This window comes from Tupaia chinensis, unplaced genomic scaffold (assembly GCF_000334495.1).
Source record: "Tupaia chinensis unplaced genomic scaffold, TupChi_1.0 Scaffold000368_1, whole genome shotgun sequence".
In the NCBI taxonomy this organism is placed as follows: Eukaryota; Metazoa; Chordata; class Mammalia; order Scandentia; family Tupaiidae; genus Tupaia; species Tupaia belangeri.
Genome location: NW_006159865.1, coordinates 2263051 through 2269709, shown reverse-complemented (window position 1 = coordinate 2269709; position 6659 = coordinate 2263051). Strand labels below are relative to the sequence as shown.

Here is a 6659-nt window from a genome sequence, read left to right as displayed (position 1 = left end):
CCCCAAAAAAGAAAAAAAAAAAAAAAAAAAAAACAAAACCCCAGTCTCCCTAAAAAAGAATTAGCATCTCTGTAAGAGAAGAGTAAAAAATTATACTATGACAGCTCAGTACCTCCCCTTAAGCCCCCCACCGCCTTTTCTTAAAATTCTGTATGCAGAAATTTAGCAGTCATCAAACGTGCATGGCTCTTAAGACTGGCATGACCTGGCATGACCTGGATCTGTGTGGGGCTCGGGTCTAACCACCTCCAACGTGGCCAACTGAGAAAGGCCGCCGGAAGTGCTTCTTCGTCTGCGAGGTTTCAAGGCGGGACCTGTGAACCGCTTTCTTCTGATCCGGAAGCCTTTAACGCGTGCACTTCCGCCAGAGCCACTCTCCTCGCGGCGTCTCAACCACGTGCGTGTGGACGAGCCTGCGTTCCATTCTATTCCACCAAAGTTTCTCATGAAGTTTTCCACGCCACGCCCTTATCTGCCTGAGACAGCTGCTGGGGGTAGCATTCACAGAACACCTGTTATCACGTTTAGCAGGTGTTTCTCAGCACGGGGACTTTGTCCAGCGAGGTCTGATGGCTGTCATTTCTGCAGTTCTCTTCCTCACCCTCAGCCCGTCCATCTCGCTGAAAGTCTCCTGCAGGCCTGGGGGGCCTGCCTGCCTGGAAGGCTGTGTAAAGATGCCCTAGGTATGGGATCTCGTCGGAGAGCCTGAGTGGTCACCTTAACGCTGGAAGTGCTCCTCTTCGCTCCACAGGTGCATCGTGTCTGGTAGGTTCGGACCTAGAGAGATGGAAAAAGCAAACTCTGCTCCTGCGTGTCCAGGTGTGAATCAGCAGGACACACGTTGGGGGGGGGGTGGTCATGCCTCCTATTTTTAGTTCTCTTTGCTGGGCTTGTTCTCTATATAGAAGGTTGCAGAGAGCCCTGGGGAAGTGTTTAAGCTACAGAAGGTTGGGAAGGGTACCAGCAGATGGAGTAGCAGTTACATCCCTGGCCTCCCACATGGCTGACAACTGTTTGAGTCCCAGACCTGGTGCCTTGAAGCTAATGCCAGGTGGGTGTGCATGCGTGCCCTGTGCCAAGATCCCAGGAGGAGAATGGAGAATAAGGGATTGTGGTGTGTGTGTGTGGGTAGGTTGTGATTTCTCACTTTCCCTCTTACTGTCTCTCTCTCCAGCCAGCACACACCTCCTAAGGCAAAAACCTCTTAAAAAGAAATTAAATAATAATAATAATAATAAAGGCTCAGAAGTATACTATGCTATTGTGGGCTGGGCACATTACTGAACAGAGATTTCTCCCTCTGCCAAGGCCACAGACAACTCCCTGTGACTGACGTCTGAGACCTTCAGTCAGGCAGACAAGAGACATGGTGAGGGTTGCTTTGCTGAGACAGTAACTCTAGACCTTTCTTGTAGATCTACTCTTGTCTTCCAGGGAGAGGGAGCCGACCTCCTGCTTTAGTTTGTTTTGTTTCCATTTTCACTTGCTTCTGGTGATAGCTAGTCATCTGGTTTCATCAATAAAGTCAACTGGTGCTGATTATTCTTAAAATACTGTTTTACTCTTGTTTGTAAAAATATTAGCATTTCCTTAAGGCATTGCATGAGTTTAGTCAACTCTTCTCCCAACCTCAGCAATTCCACAGAGTCCCCATCATGATTCTAGCAAGAGGCTACTTTTGATGCCAGGGTAAATCCAAAGCTGGCAGACCGATGTTTCATCTGTATTTCAATTTTATGAAGTAAAGCTTCAATTCTATCATCTTCCAATCTGTTTTTGGCTACTTTATCGATTGTTCTGTCTGCAGGGTTTCTGAAAATCTGAATGTCTTTCTGTGCGTTCCCCTGAAGGCCAACTCTGAAGTAGGCTTCTCTTGTGTGGCCATTATAGCCAACATCGGGAGAAAAGACTGCACCACGTCCAGGTTCAGTCAGGGCTTTGTAGGAAGGAGAACTGAGTCCAGGAATCGGGAGTGAAGATAAAAGACTGACTGTGAAGGCTTCAAAGATGTCAGTGGTGTCTGGTGAAAGGAAGCTAACACTAACCGTTGTATGTGAGGGATCAACAGCAAAGGAATCCGGGTCACATGTTCTTTGGAATTCACTGGACTCATCCCAGAGCTTCAGGGCTGGCCCTGTTGTGTTGGGTTCAGTTTTCTGAAATTTACACAGTACTAATTCATGAACTTGAGGCAGATGCTGGCTGCTCCAATAAAAAATGACCATAGGCGAAGAACCTGGCATTGCTCGGGTAATAATGAGTAGCTTGAAATTGGCTACGTTGCTCCCATGTGAGTCGGGGATACACCATGGATCGCCGCCAGAAATCATTGAGGAGGTGTGGTCAGGAGGAAGTCGGTTCTGAAGGTGCTGTGAGAATACCCTCTTGTTGTCTGTAAATGCCCCCTTTATCTCATTAAAGACAACTCCTTTGAACATGAAGGGCGTGTCCGTGTGTGAGTGTGCCCAAAATCCCAAGAGGAGAATGGAGTAGAGGGAGTAGAATGGATTTCAGTGTGGCCATTCCCCCTGGGGGTGGGGGGGGTGATTTCTCTCTTTCTGTCTCTCTGGGTAGCAGCACTTGTGCCCTATAGCAAAAATTTCTCTCTCTCTCTCTCTCATAAAAAGTGTGTGTGTAATGGTTACATCACTGTTCTCCCACGTGGCCAACTGTGGTTCAAGTCCTGTGCCTGGTAGCTTGAAACTCATGTTGGGCATGTGTGCATGTTTACCCAAGATCCTGGGAGGAGAATGGAGGAGAAGGGATTGCAGCATACTCCTACCCGCCAGGGAGTGATTTCTCACTTGCCCTCTCACAATGTCTCTGTCTCTGTCTCTCCCAGTAGTGCACATGCTCTAAGGCAAAAACCTCTAAAGAAAATAAAGAGAAAGAAAAAATGAATAAAAATAAAGGATGTGTCAGGGTCACTGGGATTCTCATGTTCTAGTCGTCAGCCATCTTGCCAGAAATCTAGTTCCCACAAGTGTGGAAAAAAATGTTGCATCCAAATACACTGAGAAGAGATTCTGAAAATCCTTGAGATTTTTGTGTGGAAAATGGATGTGGGTATAATCAGTTGCTGTAAATGCATTTAAAAAAAGTAGACCGGGACCGGTTCAGCATTTCGAAGAAAGGATCTAGACATGGGTGTTTCTGGGGGACCACAAGGGACTATATGCTCAAGAATGTGTGGAACACCCACGTGGTAAAAAACTGTACATTGAAATAATTATTTGTGTTTTTTTTCCTTCTGGCCAAGTGTCCATCTCTAGCTCCCGTGTTATCATGGCTGAGCTTCACTGCGGTGAAGAACAGTTCAGGGACAGATGTTACCTGGGTGATGGTGAGCCCGCGGATCTCCTTCCCGCTGTATACTGCAGAGCCTTCTCATAAGCTGAGTCACTCTGCCACTGTCCTACTCTGTGGTGTGCATGCTGCCTCTTAACCTCAAGCATGCCCAGCATTGGCCGCCCTCTGCAGGGCCACAAAGTCAAGCACAGTTCACTCATAGCTACTGCTATTCCCATTTATGTTTTAGTTTTAGATCGTGTAGTGGAAAATTCAAATAGTCCGTCTCCATCCCACATCACAACATATTAATGAGGGTTACATAAGGAAAAAAATATGTTAGAATGCTTGTACATTTTAAAGCTCCATGCAAATGTGAGTTAATGATCTGTTTTATGCAAATTAATCTGTGTTTTGATTTATGCATAAAGGCTGTTTTAACACATTTCGTTCTGTGGAACTAAAGTTCTGTTTCCAAGTCATAGAAAAGTATATGAATTATCCTGGTTTGCATTTTAGTGCTATCATTAAAGCTTAATCGATAATTACTAATGTCTCATTAAACAGGGAGGTAGGCAGTCATCAATGCAAGACTGTGGGTACTCACAGTCTCACAATTAATAGCCTTTAGATTGGAAGAGCTGGATATCTCCACAATTTTTTCAATAATAAAATTGAAATATGGTTGAACTGCGAGGGCCCTTACAGGTTGAGCATTAATCAATTAAATCAGTTTTGCTTTGATCAGGCCATTCCAGCTAATGGTAATTCTCATAAAAACTTACATTACTGAAATGGACCCAAAGAAAATGTGACCTTAGTTTTAGCATTGTGGGTGTTTTGATCCTCCATAACTCAGGTTGAACATTCTAGAATCTTAGAACATTGCTGTTGTTGGAGTTAATATTGGGATACCAGCTTGGGTATTAATCTTAACATCTAATAAATGTCTTCTGACATTTTCTTAGCTACATTTTTTTGGAAGGAGTCTTTTTTTTGAGAGATTTTTGCTGTAGGGCACATGCACTTTGTACTTATTGGCTATTCGTATATTGTCTTTTGAGAAATAGCTGTTTAAGTGTTTTGTCTATTTTTGAATTAGGTAACTAGTTTTTAATGAATTATTAACTTAGACTGTAGTTTGGGATTTTTTTGTCTGGAGAATTATCTTGTTGATTAAATGATATAAGACATGTAGAAATAATGGTGTTGGGCTAAATGACTTTAATTTATTACTTTAAATTTGAAAAAAATTCATTATTCTTTGATTCTGATAGAAATTTGGGCTGTCATATGTGTTTCTGTTTTATTGATAGTAGTTTCAAGACAATTAACCTAAATCAGACTGTGGTAGTTGGTGAATTGCTATGTCCACAAATTGCATTTAATATTGCTTTTGCTACTAGAATTGTATCTTAAATATGATCAAGAAGTTGCCATTAGAAGAATTGTTTAGTTGGACATAAAATGGCCTATTAGTTTATATGTTATAAATCTTAAATTTTATACATTAGTTTTGCTCTAAATACAACATGTCTATGATGAGATTTCCTTCTCTGATAAATGGACAAAATAACAAATATTCAAAGACTATGGAATCCCTGCTCTAGGCACCAGTGAGATCTTCAAAAAAGAAAAGGGAGGAACCAGCAGATGGCGTACTGGTTAACATCACTGGACTCCTAGTCAGCCGTGGCTCAAGTCCCGGACCTGGTGTCTTAAAACTCACACTGGGCATGTGTATGTGCATGGTCAAGATCCCGAGAAGAGAATAGAGGAGAGGGGATTGTGGCACGGCCATCCCCCTGAGGGGTGATTTCTCACTTTCTGTCTCTGTCTCTCCCTGTTGCTCTGGCAAGTGCACACATCCTATAGCAAAAACATTTCTAAAAAAAAGGGGGGGGGAACAGATGGTGACACAGTGGTAATACAAAGCTCTGTAAGGTGGACACCCCATGGGACAGTTTTGGGTGTCCATCTAGAGACTGCCATGATTCAGGGTTGGCTGGGGCTGGAGGTGATCACAGCATCAAGTCCCTGTTGGGGATGCTGTGTCTCTTTCTCTCTCGTTTATAGAATAAATAAATAAATTTAACGAAAACAGAAAAAAAAGAATAAAATAAGATTTGGTTTTGGATTTCATGGCATTTAAAATCTTGTTTTGTACTGGATCTTATGGTCAAAGATTGTAGAAGAACTTTGAAAGATACTGACGGTGAAAGAGATTGGGAGCTTGTATCTTGAGCCCATAGGGTATCCGAGTCACGCTTCGGGGATCTCCATGATATCTGGAGAAAGTGCCTCTCAGATGTGATTGGTGACTGTGGAACTCTGTCAGAAATTAATATAGATTGTTTAAATCTAGAGCAAAGAGAACACTGGTCTTTGGCAGGATGTAGCTTCTCAACATCCTTAGCCTGTAGGCTGTTTAAAAGGCAATTTAGGCTAACATGTTAAAGCCAGGAATTTCACCTAGAAGCATACTTTTTTTGGGGGGAAGTTTCTCTTGCAAAAAACAAAAACAAAAAACCCCCAGAAGATCTAGCATACTTGATTTTTTTCTGTACCTTTTAGATTTGTGTTGTCCAGTTGGCTAGTGGATAGTAATGTTGAGCATCTTTTCAAGTGCTTATTGGCTATTGTATATCTGCTCTGTAAATATGGTAGCCACTGAACACATGTGGATATTTCATATTTACATGTAAATTAATATACATTAAATATAACTAAGAATGCAGGTTCTTATTCACATCAGTACTTTTCTTTTTCTCTTTCTTCCTTTCTTTTTTCAATGAGAGAAGCATTTATTTATTCTATTGAAAAGATAAACATAATGGGGGTTGATCTCTATACTTGGGTTCCAAATTGCCCAACCACTTTTGTTTTCTCTTTAAATATTTATTGTAATTTATAATTTACATATAATAATTATAGATCTTTGTAGGGTATAGAGTGGTCTTTAAAAGCGTGTATACAGTGTGTAATAAGCAAATCAAGGATATAAATATATTCACCACCTTCAACATTTAATATTATATTATGTTGTGAACATTCAAAATCTGCTCCAATGGTTATTCTGCAAGTATGTACTAAATTGTCTGACATTTTTTTTTTGAAGAGGTTTTTGCTATAGGGCATGTGCACTTGCCAGACAGACAGACAGAGACAGAGACAGAAAGCGAGAAATCACCCCATAGGGGGGATGGCCTCGCTGCAATCCCTTCTCCTCCATTCTCCTCTCGGGATCTTGGGCATGCATGCACATGCATCCGGCGTGAGTTTAAGCCACCAGGTCCGGGACGCGAACCACGGTCGACTACATGGGAGTCCAGTGACTTAGCCATTATGTTAACTGCTGGTCCCTCTGACTT

The 6659-nt window shown here is 42.2% G+C and overlaps 1 pseudogene; it reads right to left on the bottom strand.

The window, feature by feature from the left end:
* Window positions 1-1253: 1253 nt before the first annotated feature.
* Window positions 1254-5770, bottom strand: LOC102494643 (presequence protease, mitochondrial-like; annotated as a pseudogene).
* Between the last annotated feature and the right edge of the window lie 889 nt (window positions 5771-6659).